Source organism: Podarcis cretensis (genome assembly GCF_951804945.1).
Source record: "Podarcis cretensis genome assembly, chromosome: 12".
Taxonomy (NCBI): domain Eukaryota; kingdom Metazoa; phylum Chordata; class Lepidosauria; order Squamata; family Lacertidae; genus Podarcis; species Podarcis cretensis.
The window spans coordinates 9,422,154-9,435,054 of record NC_137181.1 but is presented as its reverse complement, the minus strand read 5'-3'; the positions used below and the strand labels follow the sequence as shown (position 1 = coordinate 9,435,054).

General features: G+C 47.8%; 1 protein-coding gene across 1 annotated transcript in view; it reads left to right on the top strand.

Annotated features, from left to right (window-relative positions):
- XIRP1 (xin actin binding repeat containing 1) overlaps positions 1 to 12,901 on the top strand; it is a 282,674-nt gene that overhangs the window by 56,060 nt on the left and 213,713 nt on the right. The window lies entirely within an intron of this gene.

The window sequence follows — 12,901 nt, the reverse complement described above, 5'->3', positions numbered from 1 at the left end:
GCATCATATGGGTAAGTTCTTCATCTGTTCATTTACTAGTTCTCGTTGGTGGTGAGAGAGATTGGGGAGCCCAGGGCATGATGGTTGCATTCAGTTGATTGCAGTTTTGTATATATGGGGGAATGAACTTTTTGGGTGTTGTAAATCACAGAGCCTAGGGCTTGCCGATCAGAAGGTCGGCAGTTCGAATCCCCGCAACGGGGTGAGCTCCCATTGTTCGGTCCCTGCTCCTGCCAACCTAGCAGTTCGAAAGCACGTCAAAGTGCAAGTAGATAAATAGGTACCACTCCAGTGGGAAGGTAAATGGCATTTCCGTGCACTGCTCTGGTTCGCCAGAAGCGGCTTAGTCATGCTGGCCACATGACCCGGAAGCTGTACGCCGCCCTCGGCCAATAAAGCGAGATGAGCGCTGCAACCCCGTAGTCGTTCGCAACTGGACTTAACTGTCAGGGGTCCTTTACCTTTACCTTTTTATGCAGGGCATTTATTCAGCTGGAACTCAGTTCTGGCACCTCTCAGGTGGGTGCTATTGCCATTCAAAGAGAACGAGGGAGGTGTTTGTGGTGAGTTCCGGCACCTCTTTTTCTAGAAAAAGAGCACTGTAATAAAGGGAGCCGCACTGGGATGAAGGCATCCTCTGTTGTTTGTCCCCATGCCCGTTTTGATTTGTTGGCTAGCTTTTCTAGTTAGGGGCGTTTCAGTGGCATGGGGTCACTGGACTAAGGGGAGTAGGCTAGCCGCTAAGTGTTCCCCTGCTGCCTCCTTCCCAAAACCTGGGGAGCTTCTGCCCAGCTCAGGGAGGGAGGTGTGAGGCTCCGATGGGTCGTGGATCCATTCTGCCATCTTCCCAAAGCCCACCCAGCTTTTGGATGGAGGCAGGACTCCTGCCCTGGCACCTCTTTCACAAAGCCCGAGAAGCTTCTGCCTTGCTTAGGGAGGGAGGCGCAATGCTCACACGCGCAATGTCAGGGTGTCACAATGTCACATGCATAACACACACACACACACACAACGTCCCCTTGCAAGATGGCGTCTCTGGCCCTAACTGTTCCCCTATGAAAAAAATTCACTGCATGCCCCTGTTAGGATAGAGTTCCATTCCACCTTTAGGACAGGCATGTGGAGTTGTTGCATGTCACATGTCTGTTTACATTCCAGCACAGCTTGCCGGGAACTTCCATTTGTATATTGCTTTTGCTATACTGCTGTTTGCTTGGACACGAAGGGAAGCAGGCATGTTTTTCCTTTGTTCCTGATGCTGAATAAAGTAAAGGAACCTCTGACCATTAGGTCCAGTCGTGGCCGACTCTGGGGTTGCGGCACTCATCTCGCTTTATTGGCCGAGGGAGCCGGCGTACAGCTTCCGGGTGATGTGGCCAGCATGAGTAAGCCGCTTCTGGCAAACCAGAGCAGTGCACGGAAATGCCGTTTACCTTCCCGCCGGAGCAGTACCTATTTATCTACTTGCACTTTGACCTGCTTTTGAACTGCTAGGTTGGCAGGAGGTGGGACCAAGCAACGGGAGCTCACCCCGTCACGGGGATTTGAACCGCTGACCTTCTGATCAGCAAGTCCTAGGCTCTGTGGTTTAACCCACAGCGCCACCCACGTCCCGATGCTGAATAAACGCCTGTAAATATGCTTACATATGCCTCTGCCACTTCCGTTGTGAAAAGTTATTCACTCTGCTGATTAGAGGGTGCTCAGTCTCTGAGGCGCGAGGCGCTGATTGATGCTGTTCCAAGGGGGAACCGGAATTTGTCCAGCTGCCAGCTGGGGGCTGGAGCCAGCTGGGGGCCTGCCAAATGCCCCCATCTCCCCGGACGCATCTCAACAGCCCCTGGGCTGTTTCCCATGCGGTTTGGGACCAGTGGTCCACGTTCACCTCTGACAGGTCCCTCCAGTGTCTAGTTCTGATGCTCCTAGCTGCTGAGAACGGATGGCGTACGAATTCTTTGTAGCGTGAATGTGGCAAAGGCATTTGTTCTTCTTTAAAAAAAGTATGTTTGGAAGTACCAGTAGGATTTGCTTCTGGCTGCCTGCAACGTCATCCCCACGATCTGGAAGAAGGGAGGGAGGGGGTGAAGGATTCCACCAACCACTGCTGTGCTGCCAAATATCACCACGGAAACAGGGGCCGATACTTGTTGAAGAGGCCAATCGGGGACCAGATAAGGTTGGTCAACCTAATTGTCATCTGGACACACCCATTCTAGAAGGGAGAGAGAGACACAGAAGGCACATTTGACAAGACAATATGGATTTAGTTGACATTTGGAGAATTAAAAACCCTCTGGGAAGAGAGGGAACCTTCTTCTCTGAGGCAAAAATGACATGGACAAGAATTGATCAAATTTGGGTAACTAAAGTTACATTATATTAAGACAATTTACAGGACAAAAATTTTAAAAGAGGGAAAGGATTTGCTGAAATGGAAAATTGACCTAGAATACAAAAAAGGGAGGTGTGAAGAGGTCAAGGAAATAAGCTAATGAAAGATTAGTAATGAGGAGATCTGATGTATTTTTCTTTGCGTTTTTGTTTTTGTTTAATGGGTTTTATTTCTCTGGTTTTTTTGTTTTTTTGTTTGTTTTTTATATTGTGATGTGTTGTTTTGTTTTTGTTTAATGTGGTATTGTTACTTTTTCTTTCTGTAATTTTTAAAACTTTAATAAATATTTTTTTATTTTTTTTTTAAAGGCAAGTCTTTCCCACAATGCTCTGGAGAGACACTGCACTGGGGCCATTGTGCCAACCGGGTTAGCTAGAGGAGGCACACCATTGTAAGAAGGGGCCCACTTTTCCTAGAGATTCCTGAAACCGACATACAGTCAAGTGGCTGTGTGATTGTCGCAAGGGATAGCCAACAAGCATTTTGCACAGCCTGGAAACCAACACACTGGCCCATCTAGCCAACTCGGGTGGAGAGTTTTTCCCACCCCATTCCCTGAGATCTTCGGAAACTGCCTGATACCAAGCCAGATCATCTAATTCAGTATTATCTACAATGACTGAAATATACTTGGAGTCCTGTAGTGATTTCTTGCTCTTTCTTGCAGCTTATAAAACAGTGATTGAATTGCCCCCCAGACCTCAGGCTTTTATATACATTATTTACACAATGATTCTGCTTCCCTCCTGGAGCCTGATTGGTCTTTTCCTGCAAGCCAATCAGTTGTTGCATTCTAGGATCCTACTTGCCTATTGTTCTAGGATCCAAGCTTAGTAGATAACAATGACCCTCAAGAGATCCTCAAGGGACTGTCTAGGGATCCTGGCAGGGGACATTCTTAGCCATACTTGGAGTTGCTGACAATTGAGCCTTCAAAACAGGTACTCTGCCATTGCTAATAAAGTAGCAACAGACAACAGGCTGCTGCTTCTTCTTCTTCTTCTTCTTCTTCTTCTTCTTCTTCTTCTTCTTCTTCTTCTTCGATCCCTCGTAGCCGAGTAAGATTGACTTCCATAAACACGGTTTTATCAATGAGTCAGTAAGTGACTGTGGAGGCCAATTCTGGATCCAAAGGTCCTTCCACAGTGGGGACATTGGTTTCCAGGCGGGAGTTGATCACGGTGTGGATTTGCCAAGCATGCTTTCCTCTTAGCACGTTTCTCCCTTGCGTCCTGAGTTCGAGTGTCTTCAAAGCCCATGACACCTTTGGTAAAGGCTGTTCTCCAACTGGAGCGCTCGCTGATGACGTAAGAGAAGTCACCTCCCTCAAGTGGGCGTTTCTGAAAAGTTCCAAAATGTTTGTAAAAGTGGAGGGGTTTTTTTTCCAGATTTCAGCATTTACAAGACATGAAAGTGAAAACACAGACAGAAAGGGTAGAGTGGGGAAACCAAGATAAGTTCATTTGTAATCTCTTGCTTTCTGTACATCTTAGTCCGTCATGTTTTTGTTTCTGCACCCAAAGCAAGCTACCTTTCCTGCTTGGCACGGGGTTGGACTCAATGGCCCTTGTGGTCTCTTCCAACTCTATGATTCTATGATTCTACCCTCTTTGCTCATCATGGACCAGAACAGCATTGGCCAGATGTATATATCCCTGTTCTACTCTGCCACCTGCTGGTGGGAAGGAAGAAGTGCAGTTCCTGCCCAGTTCATCCCCAGTTCCTGTCTGTATCATTGGAGCACACTTACCTTCTCAAAAGGACAAAATCTCGTTGGAGTTAGCAGTAAGCATTGTTCGAGCAATGGAGACAGGAGGAGTTGCTAAAGTCTTGTGGAAGCTGGCAGACCAGGCAGGCTTTGGTTCACTTGGTTGGGGCAAATGGAGTCTGCTAAAATTGGTTTGTTTTACTCTGGAATCAGTTGCTGGGAAAGCATGGGGAAAGTGTTATCTTTTTTCTTTTCCATTGTTTAAGCTTAATTACAGGTTAGGGCATGAATGGGGAACCTGTGGCCCTCATTAGCCCCTCCTTGCATGGCTAAAGGTCATGGATGATGGGAGATGTTCCCCAGTCAACATCTGGAAAACCACAGATTCCCCCCCCCCCATCCCTGGGTTTTGTGAATGAACAGGGTTTGCACTGATTCCAGGGTACCAAATACCACTTAACTACCCTGCCTCTGACTTCATTTTTTATTTATTTTACATTCCACAATATTTTTTTATTTTATTTTTTATTTATTTTACATTCCACAATATTTCAACAAAATTCAATCTAAACAAATTCAGCCTACATTTTCTTCAACTTCCCTCCCCGCCGTCACTGCAGTTCCTTATTTTATATCGTAATCTTACTATTGCAAATCTATTTACAATTTTAACCTTTTTAACTCCCTTTAAGTTATTTCTTACTGCTCGTGTTTATGTCAATCCTGCAAACGTTTTTAATTGTTTGCAATTTGTCTTCATATATTCAACAATTTTTCCCTATTCTATTTTTTAAAAAGTCTCTCATCTTGATCTCTGATTGGTCTGGTAAGTTTCGCCATCTCTGTGTATTCCAGCAGTTTTAATTGCCAATTATCTCAATTGTTGGAACTGCTTCTTCTTTCCATCTTTGGGCATATTCCATTCATGCAGTCGTGGTAGTATATATAAATAGGGTTTTTTCCTGATCTTTGGATACCTCTTCCCCAATTATACCTAAAAGAAAAGCTTCTGGTTTTTAAACTAAAGTTATTTTCAACATTCTCCCCCCCCCCCCATTCATTATAAATCATTTCCCAGAAGTCAAAGGCAGGGGTGAAAGACAACAAAGCAATAGCCGCTGCACATCTGAAAAGATGGTCCCTATCTCTGCCACTGTTATGTACTAAGCTTGGATCTTAGAACAATAGGCAGGGAGGATCCTAGAATGCAACAACCTGATTGGCCTGCAGGAGCAGCCCAATCAGGCCCCAAGAGGAAGTTAATCAGCCTATTAGGGCAATTGGATCCTGGAATGCAACAACTGATTGGCTTCCAGTAGCAGCCCAATCAGACTCCAGGAGGGAAGCAGAATCAGCCAATCAGACAGAACATATTGTGTAAATAATGTATATAAAGCCTGAGGGGTTTTTTTTTGGGGGGGGGGGTTCATTCACTGTTTTACGAGCTGCATTAAAGACCATGAAATCACTACGTGACTTAGAGTATATTTCAGGCACTCTGCTAGCCAATGGTATTGCCGCAAGAAAAAACATCTTAAGTGTCAAAGATTTACAAAGCAAGTGGCCACTGGTTCAAACGGAGTTCCCATCAGAACGGTGAGGGCCCAATTCAAGCTCCGTGTGGGAAACTAATGCAGCATCTGGAGTGGAAATAGAAGTTGCTGAAGGGGCTGGGAGTGAGAACCACAACCAGCAGAACAGGGTATCACCCAACACCATCAGGACGTGACATGAGATATCAATATATATCCTGCAGATAAGAAGAGGAAGAGCTTGCCTGATGGAAACCAGAGCATCTAGTTAACAGTACTCCTGAATGTTTAATAATAATAATAATAATAATAATAATAATAATAATAATTTATTTATACTCCTCCCATCTGGCCGGGCCTCTCCAGCCACTCTGGGAGGCTTCCAAGAAAATATTAAAATACTGTAATGCATCAGACATTAAAAGCTTCCCTAAACAGGGCTGCCTTCAGATGTCTTCTAAAAGACATTTTGCCTTTCAGAGTTCTGTAACCTTAGGAAACCATAATATATTATCCGATACCCTCTGCACCCGGCTTCCCTTCGCCTCCACCACCTCCTCATTACAACGACCCCCAAGCCTGCTAACAAATTGGAGGGAACAACCAATTTGGGACGCTCCCAATTGTCTTGCTCTGAGAAGAAAAATCCTTAATGAGCCTTGCTCTGCGAAAAGGAAATTGCTCTCTCTAACCCCCGGCGGGAGGAGGCAGAAACTTCGTTTCCTCCTCTCTCTCTCTCTCTGCCTAAAATGAAACATCGCAAGGTGGGAGGGGGTGAAGATTAATTATATTTCCCTTGCCCAGGATTGCATCTCTAGGAACCAGTAACAACAAGAGGCAGTTTGGGCTCAGAGAACATGTTTTTGGTACCGTGTTAGCCATCCTTTTTGTATGCAAAGAAATAGCATTTTCTGCTCGTGTTTCCTCAAGACTGGGGAAGTTTCGTCTGGGGAGACCACACTTGCGGAGTCCTGTTGTGTCAGCAAAGCAACGACATGTTTCCTTAGAAATGAAACACTTCCTGAAGTATGGCTTCCCTAAAGATTTGCGAATGTTCATTTTGATTTTGCACTGAGTGAGAAAATTTGTATGTCGTCCCTGTGCTCCCCGGTTGGGTTGTACTGTACTGTATGATAATAAACAAATGATGTTTGATGAATTTGCCTCCAGACAAATTGGGCTTGTCTGGAGGTTTAGCCTTCCTCGTGGCAAATGTCACAACTTTTGGCGGATAAAGCATTGGGTTGGCTCTTTAGTCCAATACAGTGGTACCTCAGAACTTAATTCGTTCTGGAGGTCCGTACTTAACCTGAAACTGTTCTTAACCTGAAGCACCACTTTAGCTAATGTGGCCTCCTGCTGCCACCACGCCGCCAGAGCACAATTTCTGTTCTCATCCTGAAGCAAAGTTCTTAACCTGAAGCACTATTTCTGGGTGAGCAGAGTCTGTATCCTGAAGCGTATGTAACCTGAGGTACCACTGTACTGGGATTGGGCTGAATTGGTGCATCACCCCAACCTCAAGAAGGTGCAATCTCAGGACACCCTGTTGGAGGGGTCTAAGTGCCCAGAAGCCAAGTGTGGGGCATATGGACCACACAGCTACCAGCAGTGGCCAGGAAGGCCAACTCAGTTGACTTGCATCTTGGCGTGGTCCATACCCCAGGTATGACCTTTATGCTTCTGCCTGCTAGAATATTCTGTTCCACCTTAAGAACAGATGTGTGGATTGTTGTATGTTATATGTCTGTTTACATTCCAGCATAGCACAGCTTGCTGGGAACCTCCGTCTGTGTATAGCTTTTGCTTAAGCTGCTTGCTTGGACATGAAAGGGAGAAAACATGTTTTTCCTTCTGTCCTGACGTACGCTGAATAAACTGCTTGTAAATATGCTTTACACAGCCTCTCCCTGCCACTTCTGTTGTGTGTTTACTCTGCTGAGTTGCATGCCCAGCTTCTGAAGCTTCTGAAGCTCTGGGTTGCAGATGTTACGATATGGATGCAATGCAGCTGCAAAGTGCTAGCTTGAAAAGTAAACATGATGGGACTGCCCGTGGGAATCAGAGGAGCAGTCTATTCACAGTGCGAAGCACCGGAATTAGCTCAGAGTGTAATATGAGCTCTTCCGTTTGTTCCTATCCAGGAAGTGTTTGTTTCTACACTGCTGGAGTTTGAAGAGAGCAGTCATGTTTTTGTACCGCTGCAAAGACAGAAATAAAGGCATGTAAATACGTTTCTATCTCTTTCCCCTGCCTGGGGGGGCAGGAAAGAGGGGTGTGTTCTTCTCACGTTTGAGAAGAATCGCCGATCGAGACCTTGCCTGCATCTGCTGGGGAATGCAGCCAGGGAGGTCAACAGGGAATCAAGCCGGGTGCCTACGTTTGTTGCCAGTTCCTCTGATAAAGGGCTTGTTATCCCAACATCTGGTAGCAGAGGATGGTTTCGATCCATCAACATCTTTAGCTGCTTTCATGGATCGATGCCATCGGCTCCGTGCTACCAGATGTTGGGATAACAAGGGAGACATAGGCCATCACTGCCTCCATGCCAACTCCGGACTCCGGACGTCCATCGATCTCCCGTAGAGACAGTATCAGCAATTAGTGACATGAGCTCCAGAAAATAGCTTCCACATTCCAGAACTGATGCACACTCTATCAGCAGATAATGCACAGCGAAAGTTGCACTCAGGAGAGCATTATTTAGAAGTTTATTCAGTGTCGGTCAGGACAAAGAAAAACATGACCGCCTGCTTCGGTGTTCTGGCGCAGAGAGAGAGAGAGACAACAGCTCTATCAAAACATAAACATCCTGTGAACAGGAAATACGCAGACTCTGTGACGCACAAAAGCCTGCTCCCTTTTAAGGTGGAACGGAAATATCCTAACAGCAGATTCATGCTGCACCAAAGACTGGAGTTCAATCAGCACGTCGGCCGGTGGGCTGGAGCCAGCTGGGGGCTTGCCAATTGCCCCCAATTCCTTTGCAGCATCCCAACACTGCCCCCCAACACTGCTGATGATGGCTATACACCTGTTGCCTGAGCATGTGCAATCAATAAAAATGCAGCCAATTTTAAATCCCAGATTGTCGTCTTGTCAAGTTTGTTCCATCTCATCGTTGCAATTGTTTCCGCCCACTGTTAGCGGTTCCGCACTACACCCGCAATCAAGCACAAATCTGGAAGCAGCCACAGATTTACTGCTTCTCTGGCTGCATTCAGGCAGCACTTTTTCCTGCGTTTTTCATGGATCATTCCACCACCATTCACGTGGTGAAATCTGGGGCAGTGTTCCACTATATGCAGTTCCTCCCTTGGAGGTTTTTAAGCAGAGGTTGGATGGCCATCTGTCGTGGATGGTTTAGCAGAGATTCCTGCATTGCAGGGGGTTGGACTAGATGACCCTCTGGGTCCCTTCATTGCTACAATTCTATTATTTTCATGGGGGAATCATGGGAGAACAGGGGCACACATGTCTATAGAGGGTGGCAGCATGTCCGATGGCATCCGCTGTTATGCCACACCATGCCCACTGTGTGACATGGCTGTATAAACAATCCAAAGGGTCACAGTTCCTTAATACAACCACGGGAGGCACTGTGGGTTAAACCACAGAGCCTAGGGCTTGCCGATCAGAAGGTCAGCGGTTCGAATCCCCGCGATGGGGTGAGCTCCCGTTGCTGTGTCCCTGTTCCTGCCAACCTAGCAGTTTGAAAGCACATCAAAGTAGATAAATAGGTACCACTCCGACAGGAAGGTAAACGGTGTTTCCATGCACTGCTCTGGTTCACCAGAAGCGGCTTAGTCATGCTGGCAACATGACCCGGAAGCTGTACGCTGGCTCCCTCGGCCAATAAAGTGAGATGAGCACTACAACCCCAGAGTCGGCCACGACTGGACCTAGTGGTCAGGGGTCCCTTTACCTTTAATGCAGTGTAAAAAGAAAGTTAGAAATCGAGTGTTATGGCCAGGAAAACTAATGAAATAACTCCCACATCTGAATGAACCCGCTGCTTCTCTTTCCTCTATAAAAACAGACTGTATTTTAAAAAGGAACCAATCATTACTGATTACCCCAAAAGAACAGGTTGCACACTCTATTTTATCAACATGCAATGCTATTCCATAAATTTTAAGGAAAGCTGGTGAGTCAGAAGAAACCGAATCCTTCAAAATTCAGCTGCTCTTGTTTACTTTAAGATGACTCTCAAATATAGAAAACACCTATCCTTACACGAGGATGTGTCCAAATTTCAGAATTTGGCGCAATGTCTCCCATTAGGTGTCTGCCATCTTGGCTACTGTTTGGAATAGAATGTGGAAGGAGGTGAACTCAGGAGGTCTTATTCAGAAAGATCCTGTGGCTCCAAAGGAGTGAAATCTAAATCAGAACCACCCATTTTAACCTGGGAACCCATCTTGCATTAACTTCCCCATTATGTGGTATCCACACTGCTGCTCATTTCATCACCCCCTAGAACATCCAGGTGCATTCTGAGTATCATAGCTGCTTGGTTTTATTTGAAACGACTGCCACCAAAGATTGCCACCTTCTTTTACTGGCCCTGCTCCTCTCCCTTTAACAGACACCTGGTACAGAATAGAGAGAAGAGATGGGAGAAGCTTCCCCTCCTAAATTCCTGCTTGCCAGGCTGAAGTCACATGCCATTAAGATATCACTTTTATGATCAGCAGTTAACCCCTTCATAGTAAAATCAACACAATGGTGGGTGGAATTGTTGTTTTCTTTTTAAATCGCCTCTCCTGGCAGAAAACCCATCAGCAGCTGATTGCCCTTCTGGACTCCCAAGTTTATAAAGTCCACTCCTAGCAAGTTATGCATTAAATTCTGAGCCATGGGTAGGAATATGAACCTGAGGGATATAGGTGCCAAAGGCTTTATCGTATGGGAAGCTGGTGTGGCAAAAAGAAAAAGACCGCTTACCACTGCATGGCGGTTGCAGCCCAGCACAGCCACGATGGTGCCAGGAAAACCTCTGGCACCAGCGCAGGCATAGCTCTTGGAGAAGACCAGAGGGGGAACTTCTTCCCTCTGGTCTGCTCCCTGACCATATAAGCAGCAGCAAACTTTAGGCTTTCACGTTTCAGCAACGCCCTACGCAATGCCAAACTTCAACGCCACCTCTTCATTCTAATCACTCTTGTGGTGCCCTCTTGGCTCAGTGCCCAGTGCGGGCAAACCGGTCGCACTCCCCTAAACCTGCCTTTAATAAAAGCCAGCTGCACCTTGCTCTCTGCCTTAGCTAGTGCCAGATTTCCCAGCCCTCCCACCCTAAGTGTTACGCTGCAGGTCAGCTGGCAGACAACCAGGCAGGCCCTGCATGAGAGCTTGCTGTGGAAATTTTCAGTCGCCATATTCAGAGCCAAGGAGGAATTTACCTTCACATGATATTGGGCCTGTCTGGGGGTTTTGCCCACCTCATAGCAATTGTCACAACTTGATGGCAGCTAAGGCATTGGGTTGGATCCTTAGTCAACGGGGGTGTTGGGAGCCCCACGTTGGTCCAAGGAATCGGCTATGCCAGTGGTTTTCAGCCAGTGTGCCGTGGCAACCAGAGATACCTTGAATGATGGTCAGGGGTGCCACGGACAACACAGGTCTCTGTCCCTCTCTCCTCTGATGTCCCCCTGCATCTCTGCCTCCCAAAGGCTTGCACAGCTGTTGCCACAGCCGTGGCCTGGCTACAAGATCCCCAGGCGAATAGTGCCTCTGGGGCTGGCCAGGGGGTGCTGGTTGCCACTAGCTGAGGCGGCCTTGGAGTAAGCAAGCAAGTGGGTGAGGGAGCCCAGCCAGCCAGTCCACCAGCCCTTCCTGTTGGGAATGGACAGACAAATGGGAGTTTCTTGCATTGGCCTTTCTTGTGCTTGCTGTGTGCAATGCCTGCCTGGGAGCTGAGTGCCTGGGGCTGAAGGAGAACCTTTCTGCTAAGCAGACCCAGCTGCCCCCACAGCTGCCTCCCATGGTAAAGTGCTGGCCTCATGTTCACCTTTGGGCCACTAAGGCTGGGGGCATCCTCTTTCCAGGCCCCTGTGGCGCAGTGTGAGGAGGCACCTCTCTTTGGGGCAGTGGCGTAGCGTGGGTTGTCAGCACCCGGGGCAAGGCAAGTAATTTGCGCCCCCTAACCCTGGATTTGCGCCCCCTACCCCTACCCCTAACCCTAACCCCCAGATGTTGCGCCCGGTGCGGCCGCCCCCCCCCCTGCACCCCCCACGCTACGCCACTGCTTTGGGGCAAGTGAGGGGCAGCTCAGAGACTAGGGGAGGCAGGAGCGGCTGCCCAAAGGAATCCCAAGGGGAGAGGAGAGGAGAGGAGAGGAGGCTGAGGGAACACTCCACAAGGGAGGGTGTTCAAACAAGGGTGAGAGGCTGCTAGCTCTGCAGGCAAGGGGTGACATAACTGGGCACCGGAGCCCCACAAGGCTGCTGCAGAAAGAATGCAGGTGGTTAAGGGAGCTATGGATTCAAAAAAAATGAATACCTCTGAGCTATGCTGTTAAGGAGATCCAGGGGAGATGCTTCTGTCTGAACGCCCAAACGGGGGCAAGATGGTGCTCACACAGAGTCACCCCAATTTGATGTGTAGGTAAAGGTAAAGGGACCGCTGACCGTTAGGTCCAGTCGCGGACGACTCTGGGGTTGCGGCGCTCATCTCGCTTTATCGGCCGAGGGAGCCGGCGTACAGCTTCCGGGTCATGTGGCCAGCATGACTAAGCTGCTTCTGGCGAACCAGAGCAGCGCACGGTAACGCCGTTTGCCTTCCCGCTGGAGTGGTACCTATTTATCTACTTGCACTTTGATGTGCTTCTGAACTGCTAGGTTGGCAGGAGCTGGGACAGAGCAGCAGGAGCTCACCCTGTCGCGGAGATTCGAACCACCAACCTTCTGATCAGCAAGTCCTAGGCTCTGTGCTTTAACCCACAGCGCCACCCGCATCCCTAATTTGATGTATGCCATGGGGCAATTTTTCATCTTGGTTAACCAGCAACTGCTGGATAAACACCCACCGCCTGTGCCAAAACCTGCTGACACCTGTAATAAACAAAGTTGTAGCCCTTTTTATCGCCAAATGCTTGCAGCTTCACCATGCCTTAGCTCCAACTTCCCGCGGCTTCAGTGCACCTGGGTCAGCAAATCCATATTGCTGATGCCACGTTTGTGTCTTATGAGCACACAAAGCTGCCTTATTGCTGCTTCATGGGCTCATCCATGAGCCCATTAATGTCTAATCACATCTCTCCAGAGTTTC